This window comes from Somniosus microcephalus, chromosome 17 (genome assembly GCF_052327205.1).
Source record: "Somniosus microcephalus isolate GS21.2 chromosome 17, FLI_Smic_1.0, whole genome shotgun sequence".
Classification (NCBI taxonomy): domain Eukaryota; kingdom Metazoa; phylum Chordata; class Chondrichthyes; order Squaliformes; family Somniosidae; genus Somniosus; species Somniosus microcephalus.
In genome coordinates this window covers 12,988,060-13,011,873 of record NC_141003.1, presented here as the reverse complement: position 1 = coordinate 13,011,873, position 23,814 = coordinate 12,988,060, and the positions used below count along the sequence as shown (strand labels likewise).

General features: G+C 46.2%; 1 protein-coding gene across 6 annotated transcripts in view; it reads left to right on the top strand.

The window, feature by feature from the left end:
• The first annotated feature begins 1,224 nt into the window (after positions 1–1,224).
• The window catches only part of LOC147105507 (GTPase KRas), a 48,797-nt gene continuing 26,207 nt past the window's right edge, over positions 1,225–23,814 (top strand). The window contains exon 1 of one of the 6 annotated variants that reach the window (XM_086009929.1): positions 1,225–1,319. The gene's annotated coding sequence lies outside the window, so the exon portion shown is untranslated. Of the gene's footprint in view, positions 1,320–1,743; positions 2,205–2,368; positions 2,614–20,309; positions 20,330–23,814 lie in introns of those variants that run through there. The other 5 variants (XM_086009932.1, XM_086009926.1, XM_086009930.1 and 2 more) reach the window with 5 other exon arrangements.

Genomic DNA, 23,814 nt, shown 5'->3' with positions numbered 1-23,814 from the left:
TGGCTTCCATGCTTGGCAGACCTTTGCTGGCCGCCCGTATTCACAAAACCTACCTGGTCTGCCTTAACACCCCAGAATCTGCTGCCCTCCTTGGCCCGTGACGATTCACCAGGACTTGACCCGTGCACAAGCCACGTAAATACTCGAAAAAGACACTCACTTAATGGGACCTGTCCCAAATAGTCACTAATAAATCCAATAGGGAATTCAGGAGAAACGTCTTTACCCAGAGAGTGGTGAGAATGTGGAACTGGCTACCACGTGGAGTAGTTGAGGCGAATACCATAGATGGATTCAAGGGGAAGCTAGATAAGAACATGAGGGAGAAAGGAATAGCAGGACATGTCGATGGGGTTAGATGAAGAAGGGTGGGAGGAAGTTCGTGTGGATCATAAACACTGACATAGACCAGTTGGGCCGAATGGCCTGTTTCTGTGCTGTAAATAGTTGGTCATTCTTTGTAACTTCACACCATTCAATACATGTCAATGGTGAGTCAGACAGCGAGGTGCCGGTTTCACGAGGCTAACGGCGGTGGCGCAGCTCAGACAGCAACTTTGGGATTTCTGCGTTTAACCGCGCATCTTCCTTCGTCTGAAGTTGTTGTAGCATTTGCACATAAATAACAGTGAGCGTTATTAGCCTCACCGTAATTTTGATGGCAACTTATGGGGCAACATTGAATCTGTTTCCGCCATCCGTTCAGGCGGTGCATTCCAGATCAGAACAACTCGCTGAGTAAAAAAATCATTCTCATCTGGCCTCTGGTTCTTTGACCAATTAACGTAAATCTGTGTCCTCTGAGGTTACCGACCCTCCTGCCACTGGAAACAGTTTCTCCTTATTTAAAAACAAAATGCAAAATACTGCGGATGCTGGAAATCTGAAATTAAAACAGAAAATTTTGGAAATACTCAGCAAGTCGGGCAGCATCTGTGGAGAGAGAAACAGAGTTAACGTTTCAGCTCGATGACCTTTCGTCGTAATTTACTCTATGAAAACCCTCTAATAAATCTCCCCTTAACCTTCTCTGCTCTAAGGAGAACAGCTTCTCTGGTCTCTTAAAGTTTTAAAAAATATTAGAAACTTCACTCTTGAGATACCCCTCACCAGGTACGAATTGTATGTGCACTTTAATTGGGGATAGTTTTTTTTTGTCTTTTTAAAGCCAGCTTGATGAACTTAGTTCCAAACTACCTTCAGCCGATAGGATCTGTCAGAAACCTCATTGTATTTTCGTAAAGACATGACGATTGAAGCGAGCTCACGTGGTGCCATTTGCCAACTGAAAGCAGGCCAGAGAAACAGCGGAGGCCACGGTGAGAACTGCATTTCTTAAATTCCCCTCTATATCTTTGCGTATTTTTAGCTAATTCATCAAAAAAACGCCGCTACTTCGTTATTTATATATACACATGCACAGACGTAGTAAGCGATCAGGAAGAGGGTGTGTGTCCCACACAGTCTGTGCCTTGATTTATTTATCTGAGTGTGTTAGTTCTGCTGTTGTCGTTGTATCAAATCTTCATTAATTAAAGGCGGGGGGGGGGTGGTAGGGAAAATAAAAAGACGTTCGCCACTTGTCTGCTGGGGTTTACCCAGGATTTAAATTCAGGCAGTGACGTCGCTAGGTGGTAAATTCCCTGAGCTCTCGATGCAACGTTTAAAAAAACTCAACCAGGAAACGGCAGTCTGTATCTACTGACGTCAAAAGAACAGTCATGTGTACTTAATTTGTTTTTTTATTAATATATAATTTATCGTTGGGGAAAATTCAAAGTTTTAAAGGGCGATTAAAACTGAGTAAATAAAGGCAAGATTAACACTTAAATTTAACCCAACCGCCCCGTAATTACATGACCAACATGTCCCATAGATAGATAAGAGAAAGGACACGGCTGTATGAAATTGACACACGCCCTGGTCAGTTTCGTGGTGTGGCCGAGCCAGCGTGAATCTATTTCATGTTGACCCACCCTTCTCTCGCTCTTTAAAACACTTCTCACACACCCCTCCCTCCCAGCCATCCGCCGCCGCCGCCACCCCGGGCTTGCTTCACCTTCCTGCCCCCTTCCCACGTACTCAATGTTTGCTTATCCGCTGCAGCCAGCAGCGACAAAGAGGGACGGATCCAAACAGTGAGGATTCCAGGCGAGGACTCCGGCAATTTTTGTGAAACGGCCGCCCAGGGCAAGAGTTTGCGGGTGAGAGCTTTCGGTTCATTTTAGAAAGAATTGTTAACGTGACTAATCTCCTCCCAGCACAGTTTGAGAGTAAGTAGTGAGTGTATGTGAAATTCACACAGGGCTTTGTCAGCTTGGATACACAACGTTCCATTCGAACGTTGTGTGTCGAGTCGGCGTTCCATTCGAACGCTGCGGAAGGCGGATGTTCGGAGCCCCGGGCCGTTCTCTGGAGGAGGGCGGGGGGAGAAAGACAACATTTCCCGGCAAGAGGCGTGTCAAGTGTGCTTCCCCCCCGCGGCCGAAGGGGAAAAGGCGGCCGGCACCCCACCAGACCAGTAACCGATCAGCGAGCGTTAGCCTGGAAACCGGCCGATTTGGGTTGGGACCTGCTGCTAGTTTGACCGTCGCTTTTTCGCACACGAAGGAGGTAGGGCGGCGGCGGGGGGTGGGTAGAAGGGGGGGAAAAAAGACACACGAACTGACGCCCATTGATTCACCAGCGATGCCCGGGGCCCTGCAATGCAGATAGGCACAGGCAGGAGTGGCTGGCTGGTTCTGAGGGGGGTTGGGGGAGCGGAATTTGTCCCACTCCAGCGCTCTTAAACCCGGCGGAGAATTAGCCCAGATTGCTGGTTGGTGTAAGCCTTGTGTGGTTTTTTTTTAAAGGACATTTCGACCAAGTGGTGGACTTTGCTCGTCTGTCTGTCTTTGTGTATAACTCGGGGCGAGCTTGAGCACAGGTTATTAGCTGGGTTGAAACTTTTAAAGACTTTTCTTGCACAGAACGCCTAGAGTTCTTAAAAACGGAAATGAAACCTAAATTTAGTAGTAGTTGAATTGTATTCAAGAATAGCACTTTTATTCTGGGGAGGAGGGGGGATTTTCATGTCCTCTTTTAGATTTGTATTGGCCCACGTTTTTAAGTTTTATAAATCACACTATCTAAACTCTTTTATTTCTCGGGTTTTCGCGTTGTTGCCCAGAGTGTGTTGGTAAATCCGACACACGTGCTCGCAGATCACACATTGGTCACCTTTTTTATTTGAAATGATCTTGAGATATATGCGGACACTGACCGTCCCTAAATTGCCCTGACACTATTAAGAGTCAACCACATGGTGTGGGACTGCAGCCAGGGAGGGTGGCAGCAGGAGGGCATTAAGTGGCCAAGTTCTCCCACACCGTCAGTTTTATTTAATTACATTTCTCAACTTGCCATGGTAGGATGTGAACTGGATTTGGATGGCTTGTATGGAAGCGGATAAACTCTCAGTTGTGGTTGTCTCTCATTTACGTTTAAAGTACATCAGACCCAGTGGTTTTTAACAGGCATGATGGTTTCCAACTGGTTTAACACTGAGATAATTCTGAACTGAATTCACTTTTACAGTAATTATGGAATATTGCAATTTCTTCCAACATGCATAAAATAGGCTCTAATTTCAATTGATTATCCCCATAGCCAAATTATCTTTCAAAAATTATTACTTGGCCAAGTTTTGTAATCTTATTTTTAAGGAAAAGTTGTGATTACATTTTACACACATGCCACCAGAGTTGATGCAGGGTTAGTTTTTTAATTAATATTTTCCAATTCTTTTATATTAACAATGTAATTACGATTGGTGTGTGAAATCTGCATACTGCATCAGCTTGAAATATGGCAACGTGTCCAGCATTACAATTGTAGCCTCTGCCCTTCCATACCTGGGTTGGCCAGAGTGCATTCTGTGGTTTACTGTAACACTAGGGTGAAGTGATGGTTGTATATCAGTGGTTGTCTGTGTACCACAGGGTTTGGTAGTGGTGTGAGCAATTTGAGATGATGTATCAAGAAATGTGACGCACTGCATTCAAGCCCATAGGCTTCAATTTAATTTTTACTGTGGTGTGTCACTAAGGTAATCGCTGTACCTGGTGACGACACCAATCACTTATCTGCCTTTTGATTGGACAGGTGACCAGTTCCAAGCCTTGTCGGTGCCGTACTGAAATCACGAGTAACCCAAAGTGATTTCCCCCTTTTTTTATATTCCATCCTCCCTCCTTCTCTTGTGGGCAGACACCTGGACTTTGCCTCCCACTGTGTGACTTAGAGACATGGTAATGGGCGGGGCAATTCACTGGCTCCAAGCATACACTGGCACCAAACTAGTTTATTTAATCATAACCCAAGGCAAAAGTTGGAGAGATGAGTGTACTGGCTATCTTAATAGGTGAATGAATTACTGCAGGGCAGGCGCTAACTGTACCACTATAATTTATATGGTTTGAATGGCATCTGATTTCAATTTGAAATGTGTAGTAACATTCATTAGGTAAAAATTTTTCAGAATGTCAGCTTTTTTCCCTCCATTCTTGGGATGTGGGCATTGCTGGCAAGGCTGGCATTTATTGCCCATCCCTAGTTGCCCTGAGAAGGTGGTGGTGGTTGTTTTTTGAACTGCTGCAGTCAGCGGGGTAGAGCAGTTTTGATTTGACTGAGTGGCTTGCTAGGCCACTTCAGAGGGCAGTTCAGAGGCAAGCACGTTGGTGTGAGACTGGAGTCACATACAGGCCAGACCGGGTAAGGACAGCAGGTTTCCTTCCCTAAAGGACATTAGTGAACCAGTTGGGGTTTTTACGACAATCCGACAGCTTTTACCGGCTTGTTTGCTTCATTTAAGTTGCCTACTAAAGTCTTACAAAACTGCTGCTGTTGCTTTAGATTTGTTTTAAGTTCAGTAATTGTCCGATATAGGGTGGTAGTCTGCTGCAGCATATGGGTGGTATGCTTGGCGGTTTAGTTCATCAGTGATTTCCGTGTGACTCGTACCCAGTGCCATCTTGGCCAGGTAGTTTTTTGTCTTTGCGGGTCACCCCTCAGTGGCTTATGCACAAAATCGAGGTCGACACATCCCATGCATTACTGAGGGAGTGCTGCACTGTCGGAGGTGCCATCTTTTGGATGAGGCGTTAAACTGAGGCCCCGCCTTCCCTCTCAGTTGAATGTAAAAGATCCCATGGCGCCGTTCGAAGAAGAGCAGGGGAGTTCACCCTGGCCAATATTTATCCCTCAACCAACATCACTAAAAGAGATGATCTGGTCATTATCACATTGCTGTTTGTAGGAGCTTGCTGTGCGCAAATTGGCTGCCGCGTTTCCTACATTGCAACAGTGACTACACTTCAAAAGTACTTCATTGGCTGTGAAGTGCTTTGGGAATGTCCTGAGGTCGGGAAGGCGCTATAGAAATGCAAGTTCATACTTTTTTTCTGATACTAACAGAGCACTGTTCTGATTTAGGATTTATCTACCGATTGATGAGGCAGCTGTGCTTAAAAACGGCTCCACCCAAACCTTCAGGCCCACCAAATTCAAACAGGGCAAGCCAACAAGAAGATAATTAAGCACGAAAGAAAGGGCTGGCTGGCGGAGTGGAAATGATGTATTTGTCGAGGATGGGAGTGACTGTTTTCTGAGCAGCGTCTTGGGCTAGTTTAGGAACTGTACGTGTAGACCTGGGACTAGATTGTATGTTTCCCCCAGCAAGGATTTGTTTTTGGAGGGTGTGGAGATCTAGAGAAGCTACCTTTAGTATGTGGTTTGGTGTAGAAGAATGTCATATTGTGATCTGTGAGTCATGCTTCTAATGAGTTGGAGGAGACACCCCTGAGAATATAAAGTGCCCTTGTGTTATTATGGTTGCAAGACTTTAAATTGCTCAAAAGTACTCAAAGTAGTTGTTGTGGAAGGGTAAATAGACTTTTGTGCGTAATTTTAAATTGCATATGAAAAATATTGGCTATTCAGTGTTTTGTGTGCGCAATATGTGTTAATTAAGTGGAAATTCATCAGAACTGTATCAAAAGAAAAATCAGTTGCAGCGCTGCTAAATTCTTAACTGTTCATATACACACATTGAGCATATTGACATGCGCAGGATGTTTAGAGTGCTTCATGCTGGTGTAAATATTTATATCCACGCCATCTTAAGCTGACAGTGTTTAACTCCTGTCAGCTTGTTAGCATTTCACCAGAAAAATAAGCTTTTATTCACTGGGATTGGTGGTTGACACTGACAACCTTTCAGATTAGTTCAGGAGTGGGACTGAAAGCTGTTTGAACCAATCAAATTGGTTTGGTTCAGTCCCCTCATTCATCAGGTGTGACTTTCTTCCACTGGTTGCGCAATAACTTGAGGCAGAATTTTTTTTTTTTTTTTTTTTAAGATGAGCTGATGGTTTCTGAGAGTCACAGTTAGGGCTGTAAATATTTAGCGTGTGCCCATAAAAGAAGTTAGATGAGTACTAAAATGCAGCTTTTAAAACTTTGCTTCCGAGGCACTTTCTAGGGCGTGTCTGGCTGTTGTCTTGTGTGAAAGTTTATTCAAAAAAAAAAATTAATGGGCTGTGGGTGTCACAGCAAGGTCAGCATTTATTTCCCATTCCCAGTTGCCCTTGAGGTGGTGGTAGGCTGACTTCTTAAACCGTTGCAGTCCACATGGTGAAGGTACTCCCATGGTACTGTTGGGTAGGGAATTCCAGGATTTTGAAGGAATGGCGATACATGTGGCACGGTGGCATAGTGGTTAGCACTGTTGCCTCACAGCGCCAGGGACCCGGGTTCGAATCCGGCCTCGGGTGACTGTGTGGAGTTTGCACATTCTCCCCGTGTTTGCGTGGGTTTTCTCCGGGTGCTCCGGTTTCCTCCCACAGTCCAAAAATGTGCGAGTTAGGTTGATTGGCTATGATAAATTGACCCTTAGTGTTAGGGGGATTAAATACGTGGGGTTACGGGGATAGGGTGGGATATGTGTTGGTGTGGGGGTTACGGGGATCGGGTGGGATATGTGTCGGTGCAGGCTCGATGGGCCGAAATGGCCTCTATCTGCACTGTGGGGGTTGTGTGTGTGTGATGTCCAAGTCAGGATGGTGTGTGACTTGATGGGGAACTTTGAGGTGGTGGTGTTCCCACGAGCCTGCTGCCCCTGTCCTTCTAGGTAGGGAAGGTCGCGGTTTTTGGAGGTGATGCTGAAGAAGCCTTGGCAAGTTGCTGCAGTGCATCCTGTGGATCGCGCACACTGCAGCCACGGTGGTGGAGGGAGTGGGTGTTCAGGCTCGTGAATGAGGGGCATAACTAGTGGACTGCTTCGTCCTGGATGGTGTCGAGCTTCTCGTGTTGTTGCAGCTGCACTCATCCAGGCAAGTGGGGTGTTTTCCATCACAATCGTAAGTTGTGCCTTGTAGGTGATGGAGGGGCTTAAGGGAGTGGGGAGCTGAGCCACTCGCTGCAGAATACCCAGCCTCTGACCTGCTCTAGTAGCCATGGCACTTATGTAGCTGGTCCAGTTGAGTTTGGCTTCAGCTACATTTTTCAAGATAAAGAGGGTGTTCCCTGGTGAGTGAGTTGAATTTATTTGATCATTCTTGCCTGGAGATTTTCCAGGGTTTGGAAATGGCAGAAGGAATAATTACACTAAGATTCCCATATTTAGGATTTTACTACCACAGTGTGGCCTACTGGCCTTGTTTGAGTTTATTTATTCACTCCCAGCAAAGGTTCCTTTGTTACTGTGTAGTAACCAGGGAGAGATAGCTTCATCTCGGCCTCTATGGGGGAATGTGAGGCATCGTATTGTCATCAATACGAGTATAATGGGCTGCAAACCCCAGACTGGAGGCAGTCAGTGAGAAACACAATTCATAGAATTGCATAGAATTTACAGCACAGGAGAAAGGCCATTCAGTCCAACAGACCCATGCTGGTGCTCCACTGGAGTCTCTTCCCACTCTACTCAATCAGCATAACCTTCTATTTCTTTCTCCCTCACCCCATGCCTGTTCACACAAACTGTTTTTGTGCATTTTGTAAAAGTTTTTTTTTGGGTTGCATCATGATTTTATGTACAAGAAAACAAACCTTCACAGAATCAAAGTTACTGCTGGTAATGATAGTGGATGGACACTTAATGGATTTGTATGTTGCTCTCTGGTTGCTATTGTGACTGGTTGGTTTGTTTTGACTGGGGATTGAGCTGGAGTGTTTGGGGATGAGTAACAATTTGCACAACCTGCCTTGATTTTTATTTCATCAACAGTTTTACTGTGTAACTTTTTTTAACTTAAATTCTCACCCTCACTTTCAAATCACTCGACGATCTCCTCCATCCTTGTGTGCCCACATGCACACTTTGCTCTTCTAACCTCTCCCTGTACCTTGCTTCCTCTCCTGAGTGGCCATTCTTTCAGAAACCACACCGCTGTTTATCCTAGACCCCTCTTCTCGCCACACTCCCCTTTTTTGGGGGAAAAACTCTTTTTTTGCCCTTTGATGTTGCCTTCAGACCCTTGCCCCCCCCCCCCCTCCCTTCTGCTTGACATCCATCGGAACATAGAAGCGGGCCATTCGGCCCCTCAAGCCTGTTCTGCCATTTAATGAGATCATGGCTGATCATCCAAATTCAGTACCCTGTCCCTGCTTTCTCCCCATATCCCTTGATCCCTTTAGCCTTAAAAAATATATCTAACTCCTTGAATATATTTAATGAATTGGCCTCAACTGCCTTCTGTGGTAGAGAATTCCACAGGTTCACCACTCTCTGGGTGAAGAAATTCCTCCTCGTCTCTGTCCTAAATGGCTTACCCCTTATCCTTAGACTGTGACCCCTGGTTCTGGACTCCCCTGCCATCGGGAACATCCTTCCTGCATCTAGTCTGTCTAGTCCTGTTAGAATTTTATAAGTTTCAATGAGATCCCCTCTCATTCTTCTAAACTCCAGCGAGTATAAGCCCAATCGACCAATCTCTCTCCATACGTCATTCCTGCCATCCCAGGTATCAGTCTGGTGAATCTTTGCTGCACTCCCTCCATGGCAAGAACATCCTTCCTCAGATAAGGCGATCAAAACTGCACACAATACAAGGTGTGGTCTCACCAAGGCCCAGCACAACTGCAGCAAGACATCCTTGCTCCTGTACTCAAATCCTCTCGCTATGAAGGCCAACATACCATTTGCCTTCTTAACCACCTGCTGCACCTGCATGCTTGCCTTCAGCGACTGGTGCACAAGGACACCCAGGTCTTGTTGCACTTCCCCTTCTTCCAATCTATTGCCGTTCAGATAATCTGCCTTCCTGTTTTTGCCACCAAAGTGGACAACCTCACATTTATCCACATTGGACAAATGCATGGCAGATGCAGTATAATCACCCAACCTGTCCAAATCATACTGGAGTTTCTCTGCATCCTCCTCACAGCACACACGCCCATCCAGCTTTGTGTCGTCTGCAAACTTGGAGATATTACATCTAGTTCCCTCGTCTAGATCATTAATTTATATTGTGAATAACGGGTCCTAGCACCGATCCCTGCGGTACTCCACTAGTCACTGCCTGCCACTTGGAAAAAGACCCGTTTATTCCAACTCTTTGCTTCCTGCCTGCCAGCCAGTTCTCTATCCATGTCAGTACCTTACCCCCAATCCCATGTGCTTTAACTTTGCACGCTAATCTCTTATGCGGGACCTTATCGAAAGCCTTCTGAAAGTCCAAATACACCACATCCACTGGTTCTCCCTTATCTATTCTACCAGTTACATCCTCAAAAAAAATTCCAGTAGATTAGTCAAGCATGATTTACCTTTTGTAAATCCATGTTGACTTTGTCCGATCCTGTCACTGTTTTCCAAGTGCTCTGCTATTACATCTTTTATAATGGACTCTAGCATTTTCCCCACTACTGATGTCAGGCTTTCTCTCTACCACCTTTTTTAAATAGTGTTGGTCAAGTGAACTAGTGCTGATAGAAGGCAGCATCTTCGAAGGGACCACAACTGCCGCTCCAACTGAGTCCTGTGATCCTTAAAAGTTGTGGGTGTCCTTTTATCCAAATGTGTCCCAGCATCCGAGAAAAATGAAGTAGTTTGTGAAATTCAGGGTCTGGAGACTTGCTGTGCTTTTGGCTTCAATCATATTCACAGCCGTGCTCTTTTCTTCAAGGACGATCTCTTCAAACAGTTGGTCTTTTAAATGAATCCTTCCAAAAGCAATCCCTTAATTTAGTTTGCGATGGGGTGTATTTTGCTGGAGGTTAACAGCATCTGTGGTCCAGCTCTCTCATTATGCCTGATGAGCTTCAGTGAATTAATGAGCATCTGTTCCTCCTTTGGCTCTGGGACATTCGTGTCTTTAATTAAAAAGGGGGGGCAGTGGTGAGGGGGGAAGCAATCAGAGTTGGTCATTTATATATCATTAAAAGTTTTGAGAAAAGCCGATGTGGTTGGGGGGGGGGGGGGGGAGAGAGGAGAGAGGAGAGAGGAGAGAGGAGAGAGGAGAGAGGAGAGAGTCCGAGCCACAGCACGTGGTGAGTTAGGGACTGAGGCAAGCACAGGAGAAGGTGCTTCAGCCCGAATACAGAAGTTTTATACTTTAATCCACAAGCAATACTATGGATCGTTGCAGCCCTTGCCCCGGCTGGCCTGTGCCTTTGGGTCGATGTGAACGGTGCCAGCCATTCCACACGGTCTCTGACGGGAGGCTGTGTTACGCAAACCCAACTTGAATGCGGTGAAAGGCAGGTTTACATAGAATTTACAGCACTGTCGCAGGCCATTCGGCCCCTACTGGTCTATGCTGGCGTTTATGCTCCACACGCGCCTCCTCCCACCCCTCTTCATCTAACCTAGCAACATATTCTTATTCCTTTCTCCCTCATGTGTTTATCTAGCTTTCCCTTAAATGCATCTATGCTATTCATCTCAACCACTCCCTGTGGTAGCGAGTTCCACATTCTAACCACTCTCTGGGTAAAGAAGTTTCTCTTGAATTCCCTGTTGGATTTATTCGTGAATATCTTTTATATTTATGGCCTCTAGTTTTGGACACTCCCACAAGTAGAAACATTTGAGTACAGGAGCAAGGGTGTCTTACTACGTGTTTGCGTGGGTTTCCTCCGGGTGCTCCGGTTTCCTCCCACAGCCCAAAGATGTGCGGGTTAGGTTGATTGGCTATTATAAATTGACCCTTAGTGTTAGGGGGATTAAATACGTGGGGTTACGGGGATAGGGTGGGATATGTGTTGGTGTAGGGTTTACGGGGATCGTGTGGGATATGTGTCGGTGCAGGCTCGATGGGCCGAAATGGCCTCTATCTGCATTGTGGGGTTTCTATGATACAGGGCCTTGGTGAGACCACACCTGGAGTACTGTGCAGTTTTGGTCTTCTTACCTAAGAAAGGATATACTTGCCATAGAGGGAGCGCAGCGAAGGTTCACCAGACTGATTCCTGGGATGGCAGGACTGTCGTATGAAGAGAGATTGGGTCGACTAGGCCTGTATTCACTAGAGTTTAGAAGAATGAGAGGGGATCTCATTGAAACGTATAAAATTCTGACAGGGCTAGACAGACTGGATGCAGGGAGGATGTTTCACCTGGCTGGGGGGGTCTAGAATGAGGGGTCACAGTCTCGGGATACGGGGTAGGACATTTAGGACTGAGATGAGGAGAAATTTCTTCACTCAGAGGGTGGTGAACCTGTGGAGGCCAAGTCACTGAATATATTTAAGAAGGAGATAGATAGATTTCTAGACACAAAAGGCACCAAGGGGTACGGGGCGAGAGCTGGAATATGGTATTGAGATAGAGGATCAGCCATTATCATATTGAATGGCGGAGCAGGCTCAAAGGGCCGAATGGCCTACTCCTGCTCCTATTTTTCTATGTTATAAACATCTTCTCTAAGTCTGCTCAGCTTGCCAGTGAACTGAAAGTGACCACGCACTACCAGGGTGCTCCCCAGGTCTCTGATCAATCCAGGCCTAGTTCCCCAATCTCGAGCTGCTGCTGAGCCTGTTCTTCACCCCTCCCTCCCCATTTTGCTGAAGTCCTGTTTTTTTGAGATCTAGTTGGTTGCAGCTCTTCATATTGAGTGTTGATAACAGAAGCAGAATGTGTGCCTTTGGTCATGTCGTAGAATATTACAGCTCAGACGGAGGCCTTTCGGCCCATCGTGCCTGTGCTGGCTATGCAAGTAGTCCCATGCCCCCTGTTCTTTCCCCAGAGCCTTTCCTTTTCAAGTATTTATCCAATTCCCTTTTTGAAAGTTACTATTGAATCTGCTTCCACCACCCTTTCAGGCAGTGCATTCCAGATCACAACAACTCGCTGTGTAAAAAAAGAAAATTCTCCTCGCCTCCCCTCTGGTTATTTTGCTAATGATCCTAAATATGTGTCCTCTGGTTAACGACCCACCCTCCTGCCAGTGGAAACAGTGTCTCCTTATTTGTTCTATCGGCACCCCTCATAATTTTGACCATCTCTATTAAATTTCCCTTCCTACTCCCAAGGAGAGTACTTCTCCAGTAGCTCCGTATAACTAAAGTCCCTCATCCTTTATGTGCTGTGCCTTCATTCTTTGTTGTTGAAAAGAGCCACACCCTTGCTGAGAGCGACCCCAGGCCTCTGCTCCAGTAGCTGCTGTGGTGAGATGTAGACTGGCCTCCTCGGGGTGGGGGTGTGGTTGCGGAAAGGAAGCAGAACTGCAATACAACCAGGATTGAAATCGACAAAATGGACCAAGAATGATTTAGAATCTTAACTGGAGTGAGTTCAGAAAGATGAAGGAGGCTTGGAAGCAGAGGGAGTAAGCTGGGAGGCAGCAAGGCCAAGTAACTGAGGATTACATGTAGAGTTTTGCTTTATTTTTTTCTGTGAGCTTGGCACCGTTCAAAGGTAGGATTTAGTGTGCTTGATTTGGTCCGTTGTGGTCTCTACATGGAGTAGAGTTATGTGGGACTTCTTGCCTTGGGTGGAGGGGAAGGAGAGAGAAGGGACCTGTTTAAGGAGCGAGGGAGAGCCAATAATTCCTCAGCAAGCTGGGACTTGAAGCGCATTTTATATGGGGAGGGATGGGGTTAGCAGAAGGTCCTCAATGGCTGCTGTACATTTAGTGACACTTCATGACTTGAGGGTAATGGGGTTAAGACATCTCTGGGGCAGGGGGGCGGACTGGCTCCCTGAAAAGAGGCGTGATTCTTTGGGATTCTCTCGGCAAAGTGGGGCTGCCAATAATCCAGCGCTATGGACCCATTTGTCTCCCGGTTTCCCAATTGACCAGTACGCCCCTTTGATCCGACAAGGAAAGGTTGGCAAATTGTTGCACTTGCATGTGGTCCGGAGCTTTGGCTTTTTCACCAGTATTGTTTTCAAATGGAGATTGCGTTGAGGTTGTGGTATCGGCGCTGGGTCATTTCTAAGCCCAGTAATTGTAAGGGAGTGAACTGAGGTTAGATGCTTCAGTGATCTTGCTAGTTCAACTGTTGTGTTCATTTCCTGTGCATTCTTATTGTTGGATTCTGCACCTTTTTTTTTCCACATTTGATATGATCGTAACTGAGCTCTTGGACCTGGTGGTCTTGCTCAGAATTGGATTGTACTTCTATCTGGCCCTTTAAAACCCCCTATTTCCCCCCCCCCCTCAAGTTTGGGGATAGTCCCATAAAATAGTTGGTACCTTCCCTCAATGTCCCCTGTGAGCTGCGCTTTGTTCTGCGTGGCCTGTTTCTTTTACTGAGCAGTCCCTTTAAATTTCTGCGCATGTGCGGTACTTACAATGGAAAAGCCAGTGAGTGGCCTGCGCGGGACCTTTCTCATTACTGCATGGCCACGCAGGTTAAAGGGAACATTGCCTTCCCTTCCTTGCACATCTCTGTTTCCCCATTAGCACTGATGCACCAACTTTAAAAAGAATTAAACCAAGTATTACAAAAGCAAAATACTGTGGATGCTGGAAATCTGAAGTAAAAACAGAAAATGCTGGAAACACTCAGCAGGTCAGGCAGCATCTGTGACGAGAGAAACAGAGTTAAATGTTTCAGGTCGATGACCCTTCACTAATTCTCCGCTCCACTCCCACTCGGACCTCACCATCCTCGGCCTCTTACACTGTTCCAATGAAGCTGAACGTAAGCTCGAGGAACAGCACCTCTTTCAATTAGGCACTTTACAGCCTTCTGGACTCAACATTGAGTTCAACAATTTCAGACCATAACCTCGGCCCCTACCTTTTCTCAATTTTTTTTTCTCTCTTCCCCCACATGGCAGCTGTCTTTAATTCTGCCAGTGCCATTTACACTTCATCTAGAGCCATCCTTTGTTTCTTAACTTGTCCCATTACCGTCTCCTTTTGCCTCGCATCATCATCCCTTTTGTCTTTTAATCTCCCACCTTCCATCCTATCACAGACCTTCCCTTTTGTTCTTTCCTCCCCTCCCCCCTTTCCCGGCCCCCACACTTGCTTAAAAACCTGTTCCATCTCCAACTTTTTCCAGTTCTGACGAAGGGTCATCGACCTGAAGCGTTAACTCTGGTCTCTCTCCACAGATGCTGCCTGACCTGCTGAGCATTTCCAGCATTTTCTGATTTTATTAAACCAAGTATTGCTGTTGTAAAGTTTTTCACAACAGTTGCAGCAAGCCTACAGAAAGGTGTGGGAGATGGACGTATTTAGCTATACAAAGTGGGAATTTGGCTATCTATACCCCTCTATTAAAATATAGTTCACACCACTCTTATTGCACATTGGTCGCCCTCTCACCTCTGAGCCAGAAGGTTGTGGGTTCAAACCCCAACTCGGAGACTCGAGTACAAAATCCAAGCTGACACTTCAGTGTCGTACTGAGGGAGTGCTGCACTGTCTTTCAGATGAGATGTTGAACCAAGGCCCTACTTGCTGCTTCAGGTAGATATAAAAGATCCCATGGCACTATTCAAAGAAGAGCTGGGGATTTTCCGAGTATCACGGTCAGATTGATCCCTCAACTAACTCCATCCGCATATTAAATAAAAACAGAAAATGCTGGAAATACTCAGCAGGTCAGGCAGCATCTGTGGAGAGAGAAACAGTGTTAACGTTTCCGGTCGATGACCCTTCGCATTTTGGCTGCCATGCTTGCCTACATAAGTAATTAGCACTTTGGCATCCTGTGAGGACATGAAAGTCTATCTCTGTGGACTAAGTCATAAAGCTCGCTGACCTACATTGGCTCCCAGTCCGGCAATGCCTCGCTTTTAAAATTCTCATCTTTATTTTCAAATCCCTCCATGGCCGCGCCCTTCCCTATCTCTCTAACCTCCTCTGAGATATTTGCGCTCCTCCAATTCTGGCCTCTTGCTCATCCCAGATTTCCATCGCTCCACCATTGGTGGCCGTGCCTTCAGCTGCCTAGGCCCTAAGCTCTGGAATTCCCTCCCTGAACCTCGCTACACCTCTCTTGCTCCTTTTAAGATGCTCCTTAAAATCTACCTCTTTGACCAAGCTTTTGGTCACCTATCCTAATATCTCCTTGTGCGACTGGGTGTCGAACTTTGTTTGATGTTCCTGTGAAGCGCCTTGGGGCGTTTTACTACGTTAAAGGCACTATATAAATGCAAGTTGTTGGTTGGTCCCCTGTTTTGCGTTAACAAATTTCAGGAGTGGCAGTAGGGGTGATGCAATTCGGCTTGCCACTCTTGGGATAGGATGAGGTTAAAACAGCTCCTGGTTCCTGTCCAGTGATCTCCACTGCCAAGTGTGCGTTTGCTTGTGGACAATGGCTGAGGTCAAAGATTTGATTAGCCCTCTAGAGGTTGGCTGTTTGGGTTCACCCATGAAGAATGACCGCTTTAATGAGGTACCAGAGGGCTTCCAGCACCTGTGACGGGTCACGGCAACATTTTCCGGAGAGGTGGTGTGTGTGGGGCGGGGAAGGAGGCGGCGGTGTGGAATCTATGTAATGTTCACTGGTATATAATTCATAAAGGAAAAGACGACCCACCTGGCATGAGCAAAAGGGGATAAAACAATGGATCCACAGGTGGCACCAAGAGCGATGTGGAGGGTACAAGTTGTTTACAATACAAATGAGCCTGAATTATCTGGTAAATACAGATTTCTTTTTGCTACAACACCAGGTTTTTAAGGATATAATGAGTATAAATGTTGTCAGATTTGGTGTACGAGGCTGAATAGGAAATCATGCACTCAATACAAAGGCGAACAGGTTGTCACTTCAACTGCTTGCTATCTTCAGGGACGTGTTGTGTAGCGTTAGGAGGAATGCGGCATCCGACAGTGCTTTTTAAATGTAAATTTAATAAAGAATGCCTTGCATTTCTGTAGCGCCTCTCTCGACCTCAGGATCTCCCAAAGCGCTTTACAGCCAATAAAGTACATTTGAAGTATAGTCACTGTTGTAATGTAGGAGACGCGGCAGCCAATTTGTGCACCGCAGGATTCCACGGACAGCGATGTGATCTGTTCTTTTAGTGATGTTGGTATGAGGGATAAATATTGGCCGGGGGTCACCGGGGAGAACTTCCCTGCTCCTCTTTGAAGTAGTGCCGGGGGATCTTTCTCTTCCGCCCGAGGGGGCAGACGGGGCCTTGGTTTAACGTCTCGTCCGAAAGACGGCACCTCCGACAGTGCAGCGCTCCCTCAGTACTGCGCAGGGAGTGTCAGCCTAGATTTTTGTGCTCAAGTCTCTGGAGTGGGACTCGAACTCTCAACTTCCTGACTCAGCAGTGAGAGTGCGACCCACAGAGCCACGACTGACGCCCAGTAAATCTCCCAAACCATGTCGGATATTTTTTCATCTGTTATTTATAAATGTGGAAGGAATTGGTTTGTGTTGAAGTGCAACGGTACGAGCAGTCATTTTACAATCCCATACTCTTGGGCTTGGGTCTGAATTTCAGTGAGTTCGCGAATGTTGTCAGCAGAGTACAGGGTAGAGAAACATCGCGACAGTAAGATATCCCAGCCCATGAGCTGATGGACTGAGCCTTGCCCTGTTGCACATCTTATCTTGCTGTGAACAGCTCTGATGGTCATGGAGCTCTCTCTCTCTCTCTCTCTCTCTTTGTTTGCTATTCCTCATTAGCAAAGAACAGAAAATGTTAGCTTTTGTAAATGATATGCACATAATGTTGAAAACTGAAAAGGACAGCCAATATCAACGGATTAATGAATTAAATTATTTGCCGCATTCTTCCTGATGAATATGTCCAGTGTTTAACGCAATGAATGTCAAACTCTCTCTTTCTCGTTGGCAATCTATATTTAGGGATATTACTCAAGCCATTTGTTGCTCTTCTCTGTGCCTCTCTCTCTTTTCTTGTACTGAATTAAATAATATAACACTGTGAGGGGGAAGACTCTTATCTTGCATTAAGCTGCAATAAAAATATGGTTTGAGATGAACTCGCTGAACAGTGCCCACAATCAATTGCAGGCCCCACGTTTGTATCTGGGGCTGTCTGACTTGACCATTCCATTTGAGGATAATCTTTGTTATTGGAACCAACACCACCCCAAACGGATTAACTGGTCATTCATTCGTTGGGTGTCAGCCGTGCTCAGTGGTAGCCTTTGAATCAGAAGGTTGTGGGTTCAAGTCCCACTGCAGAGACTTGAGCACAAAATCTAGGGAGTGCTGCAGTGTCGGAGGTGCTGTTTATCGGACGAAATGTTAAACCGTCTGTCCTCTCGGGTGGACATGCCGACCACCCCGTTATTTCAGCAGGAATAGAGCGGGACCAAACGACAAATAAACCTCTGCCTACTTCCTGGCCTTTGCCATCTTCGTGTGGGCCTCTATTTTAAGTGGCCAGGCACCTGCCAGAAACAGGCAGGAGATCAATGCAGATCGGGGTCCTATATTGTTACTCGGATCTAAAAGCCATTTTGGTGCTGTTGAGAATGTGCCCGTTTAATGCTGGGACTGCCCAGGGAACGAAATGGTTGAAACCATAAGGTGATGGCAGCTCTGGGAACGATAAATAATGTAACACTTTATTTGGGCAGCAGGATGAGCATAATTGCTTTCCCTGCACTTTTTCAACTGCCCCCTAATCCCTTGCTGTGGATGGATCGCTGGATTCCCCTGCCCGCCTCCGCCTCCCCCCACCACCCCCCCCAGCCAGCAAAATAGTGAGCTGCATATCAACAACAACAACTTGCATTTGTATTGTGCCTTGAACATAGTAAAATGTCCCACGGCGCATCACTGGAGCGTTATCGAGCAAAATGTGACCCCAAGCCCCATGAGATGTTAGGACAGGACATGTGACCAAAAGCTTGGTCACCAGAGGTTTTAAGGAGCGTCTTTAAGGAGGAGAGAGATGGAGACATTTAGGGAGGGGATTCTCACAAGAGGCCAGAATTGGAGAAAAGTCCTCAGAGGATTGTGGGGCTGGAGGAGTTTACAGAGATAGTGAGGGTCGAGACCATGGAGGGATTCGAACACGAGGATGACGATCGTAAAATTGAGGCGTTGGTGGACCACGAGACGATGTAGGTCAGCGAGCACAGGGGTGGTGGGCGAATGGGGCTTAGTGCGATTGAGAATAGGATCTGGGCTGTAGAGTTTTGGATGAGCTTAAGTTTATGGCGGGTACAAGGTGGGAGGCTGGCGAGGGAGAACATTGGAATAGTCAAGTCCAGAGGTAATAAAGACATGGATGAGGGTTTCGGCAGCAGATGGCCTGAGGTAGGGGTGGAGATGGGCGATATTAGAGGTGGGAGTAGGTGGTCTTGGTGATGGAGTGGATATGGGGCTCAGCAGATCATCTCGGGGGTCAGATAGGACACTCCGTTGCCAACAGTGCTCATGTTCTCACGGCAGTGTACATTCTAAGGTTCCTAAGTACAACACGCTGACCGTGCCGGTTGAATGCGAATAAGGCCCGACCATCAATCTGGTTCGGGCTGCCTTCTGGTGACGTCGGGTTGTGATCGCTCCGCCATCCGCCTGCCCGACGCGAGGTGGACATCCACCCTCCTGGTGTTTTACAGGGAGCACTGGTGTGCCACACGGCTCTCCTGTTTGGGCGGCGTTTTCCCTGCGTGTGTCTCGTTGGTTTGCCATCGGTAACTTTTTGATGGCGAGACATGTTGTCGTAATTGCAGGAATTGGTGGAGTGGCAGCTACTATTGGGAGAGGGTAGCCAGTAAGTACAAGAAACCACTGCTTCCTGCACCCTGGAAGTAAGAATACCAAAAGTTTTCCATTTTGCACCACCAAAATGGGTGTTACAGTTCAGACTTTCTCCCAGCGTTCTGCCTACTGCTGATGGACTCCCTTATACACCTTCTCTGAAGTAGTGTGCGCAGGATCAACAGTTACTTAATTAGGGTATCAACTGCTGGAAGACATGTGGGATGCCCACCATATTCTCCTGACTATTTGGTGCTGTATATTCCAGCTTTCAAAAAACATGTGGACCGGCTAAAATTAATAGATTTATTTATGGGTTGAATACTAAATAGAAGCAGTGAGACACATCAAGATACTGGGTACAAAGAAATCTTTTAAGAACATGCCTCTTGCAGGACAGAATATGGGCTGTGTGGGGAAATTGGTGCCACGTTCCAACAGTGACTACACCGCAAAAGTACTTCATTGGCTGTAAAGCGCTTTGGGATGTCGTGAAAGTCACTATAGAAATGAAAATTATTTTCTTTCTTTAGATTTTCTCTCTCTCTCTCGCACTGTTTTCTGTGACCATTAATCCACGTTGGGCAGGAGAAAGAGAATTTATTTTGTTTGAGATTCTGAATAAATATTTTACCTGTCAATAGGTAAAGCAATTATTTACAGACTTGGGTTTTGTGCTAGAGTTCCCTGTTTATTTCTTCATCGCTCTTGGTAGATTTGTATTGGACCATTGTTGCACTGCACTATCACTGTTGAACTTTATTTTTCTCCTACATTTGCTTTCTTCCATTCAGTGGGTTTGCTTTCTGTCATCTTAACCTCTCTCTCTCTCTCTCTCCCTCTCTGACTTGTTTTTCTTTCCCTATGTTTAAATAGATTGTTTTGCAGAGGTGGAAAGAGAAGCCGAGAGGTAGGAATGAGGTGGCAGGTGTGGGCGGAAAGTGAAAAGCAGCTGAGAGAACCAGAAGGTGCCGAGATAACGTACACATGTGTGCGGAGGAGAGAGAATTGATGAGGCTGGGTGAAAACCGTGACAAATCCAAAGGGGACTGGAACTGACTTGAAAGAATTGACTCCTTGCCAGGCGTGCTCAACCCGACATTTTATTAGTGTCAATTTTGATGGGTGTTGGCAGCTATTCGACTGTGGAGGTGACCTTGCAATCAAGTCTGATCGTGTTCTTGCCTGAGGTCAGCACACATGCAGTTCCATCATCAACAACTACTGCTTGCATTTATATTGCACCTTTAACTGGGTGCATAATCGGGCTAAAATTGACACTGAACCAAAGACGATATTGGGATGGGTGACCAAAAGCTTGGTTGAAGAGGTAGGTTTCAAGGAGTGCCTTAAAGGAAGAGAGAAAGGTGGAGTGGTTTAGGTAGGTAATTCCAGAGCTTGGGGCCTTGACGGCTGAATGCATAGTCAGTAGTGTTGGGGCGAAGGAAGTGGCGCGGGGGGTGGTTTGTGGGGGGAATGGATGCACAAGAGGCCAAAGTTGGAGGAGTGCAGAGATCTTGGAATGTTCTAGGGCTGAAGGAGGTTATGGAGACGGGATGGTGGGAGGCCATGGAGGGATTTGAGCAGAGGCAACTGCATCGCGATTAACAGTGGGAATACTGCCGGCGTTGTTTCTCTTCGTCCCCCTCGGCTTGGGAGAGACTGAGGCCAATTGTAGGATTCCTACACCCACGGCAGCTGAGAAGGTGTAACTCGGCATGGGCATTGAACATGGGACCTCCCTGTTTCTTACGGCTTCTTTCCCTCGCTGGATCGGCCTGCTGAGCCAGAACTGTACACGTCCAAAGCCACAGCACATGCTTAGCAAAGTACAAATAAAACTGGAAAATGTGGTACAGTCAACTTGTGCGATCAAGCTGACCACAAATTGTTATCCTAGGCAGCCATTCAGGTTCAGCCCTGTAATGTTGTTTTTCCATGTTACATAGCCTCTGTTGCCTGCTTCCACCATGCTTCCTGCTTTGGCCTAAAAGCCAACATGCCTTTTAAACCATGGACTTCCCAGCGACTCTGAGTCTCTGCATTCAGCCAACACAAAAATAAGAGCAGTGGCCTTAATATCAGCCATGCTATCTGCCTCTACTGTGTCTGTTTGATGCTCTAATGTCACTTTTCCCTATTTGAAAACAAAAGTGCTGTACGGGCCAGATTAATTTTGGATCATTGGGGTCCAAATCAAACCTTCCTTTAAGGGAACAAAGGAGATTTGAGAGGAGGGGGAAGGGTAGAGTTTGTAACCTTGGAATCTATATCAATTTTTTTTTAATGGAAATGATTGCCACTAAAATTTGTCATAACTTTAGAGAAGGTTAGATTAGACTTGATGAGTAGCACTAGACAGACCACCAAACGTTCTCTAAATTAATCTGGCGTGTCTGGAATTTTTCAGGCTTTCTGGGAGCTTAACCGGTAAGCAAAAGTACAGAAAATATCATACTAGACTCTCCTGTTCATTGCCATGAAGTACTAGAGCCAATGAGCAGAGGTCGGACCCCACTGCCTCACGAGGGATCTTCTCTCTCAGTTGGGCCATGGGTCAAGTGTTGCGTCCAAACCCAGAAAAAGATCTGCCCGATGGCTGTCGGATCAGGGTATCCTGTCCCTGCTGGTAGATGCCTTGATTAGTTCTTGCAGATCACCCACTAATGGAGATTATAACACGAGGTTTGTGCAGTGGCTTACTACTAAGTTGTTTAATACTCGTTCGCTGATGGCCACCCTTGCCCAGCTACGCATTCCACCATATCCCCTGCTCCAAAGAACCAAAGAGGTAGTGTGGCACTTGCAGCCGGGTCTCATCTCGGCCTTTCCTCAATTAAACCCCTCATTGTCAATCTCTCTAGGTTCTCCTCATCTATTGGCTGAATCCCCTTCCCTGCCTTCCTCGTCAAGATCTCCATTTTGTCTACGCTCAAATTGACTCGTCAGCCTTGACTAACTTTGCCTGAACTCGCTTTTCCCTGTGATTTCTCTTTCTATCGACAACTTTGCCTTCCATATTAATTCCCCAAACCACAATCACGATCATGCCAACTCCAGGGTCACAATCTGTGGCAAAAAAGAGTTTTTTTTGTTCTGGAGGCGGACTTCTTAAAACTAAAGTCAACATTGTAAGGGTTGTTGTTGTTCTAGTCTCCCTAGTAACGTTGCCTGAGGGGGAAGTCTAACATAGCTTTTAAAAATATACAGACTTGGTGATTAGTTTCTATTTGACTCTCCACTTAATTTTGAATATCAAGCCATTCAAATTTTAAATGGAGAAGGTCGCAGTAACACCTTGCGATATAAAAGCGACAATTTTTGTCCCAACTGGAACCTGAGAAAAGCAGTCAGTAAGAACATAAGAAATAGGAGCAAGAGGAGGCCATTCGGCCTTTTGAGCCTGCTCCGCCATTCAATGAGATCATGGCTGATCATCGACCTCAACTCCATTCACCGGCCCTATTGCCATATCCCTTGCTGCCTTTACTAGTCAGAAATCTATCAGTATGGCAAGTATATCCTTCCTTAGGTAAGGAGACCAAAATTGTACACAGTACTCCAGGTGTGGTCTCACCAAGGCCCTATATAATTGGAGTAAGACTTCTTCACTCCTGTACTCACTTCACGAGAAAAGTCAGTTTGAAAATCTCACAGGAAACTTGTTTATATTCCTGAAAATAAAAGAATACTTGTGTGTACTTCAGTCATTTTATAAATAAGGTTAGTTCTTTGAGTTCCCTGGAGTGTCACTTCACTCCAGGCATCTGACTGTTCGATGAAGATTCCCCCAACGATCTCACCCGAGTCTAATTGAGTAATCTTCTGCACCCTGCATTCCTCTGCGCTAGGTGACTGCTTACCTTCCCTGCTTCCTCGGCTTCACCATTGGAGGATGGCTTCTGGCCACCATGCCCGAGTCAATGCCATTCTCTTCCAAAACCACTTTGCCTTATTGCTTCTACCCTTCAGAAACTTCCTTTTTTTTAATCCTGTGCTTTGCCGCCGCACCCTTCCCCCCCCCCCCCCCCCCCCCCCCCAGAAATAGCTTTACTTCCTGCCCGGTGCCTACCTCTTCCTTCTTGTCAAGTTCCCGGAGATGTTCTTGCAGGTGGAACACTCCTGTATTTTGTTGTTTCAGTGGTACTTAAGAACCTGCCGCTAGGGTTTGTGCTGGGGGTAGCTTCGCTCACCAAGGGTCTGAAATACTGAGCCAGAACTTGTGTCAATTGTTGCTGAACGGTATAATAGGTCAGTACCCCAATGTGGTGTGCCACCAGGCAGCCAATATTACTTTTTTTTTTTTTTTTTTAATTGTATGGATAACTCTTTCCCCAAATTTTGATTTTTATCTGGCACCATGATTCGTTGTCTGTTGGGTTTGGTAGAATAATCTGGCCCGCTGAAGAATTCACAGCCACACCATTTCTTACCTGATCGCGTACCTCAGTGAGAAGGATTTTTGACGTGTGGTTTGAGCAGGAGTGCAGTTGCCCAGCCAAGGATGAGAAGAGGCTATTTGGCTAGAGCTCCTCCCTCTAGTACATCGCTCTGGCAGCCTTGCATCTTGAATGCCTCTAATGGCTTAACTCTACCAGCTGACCTGGCAGATTATTCCAAACATTTATCACCCTTTGAATAAAGAAGTGCTTCCTAACGTATCTGTTCTAAATGT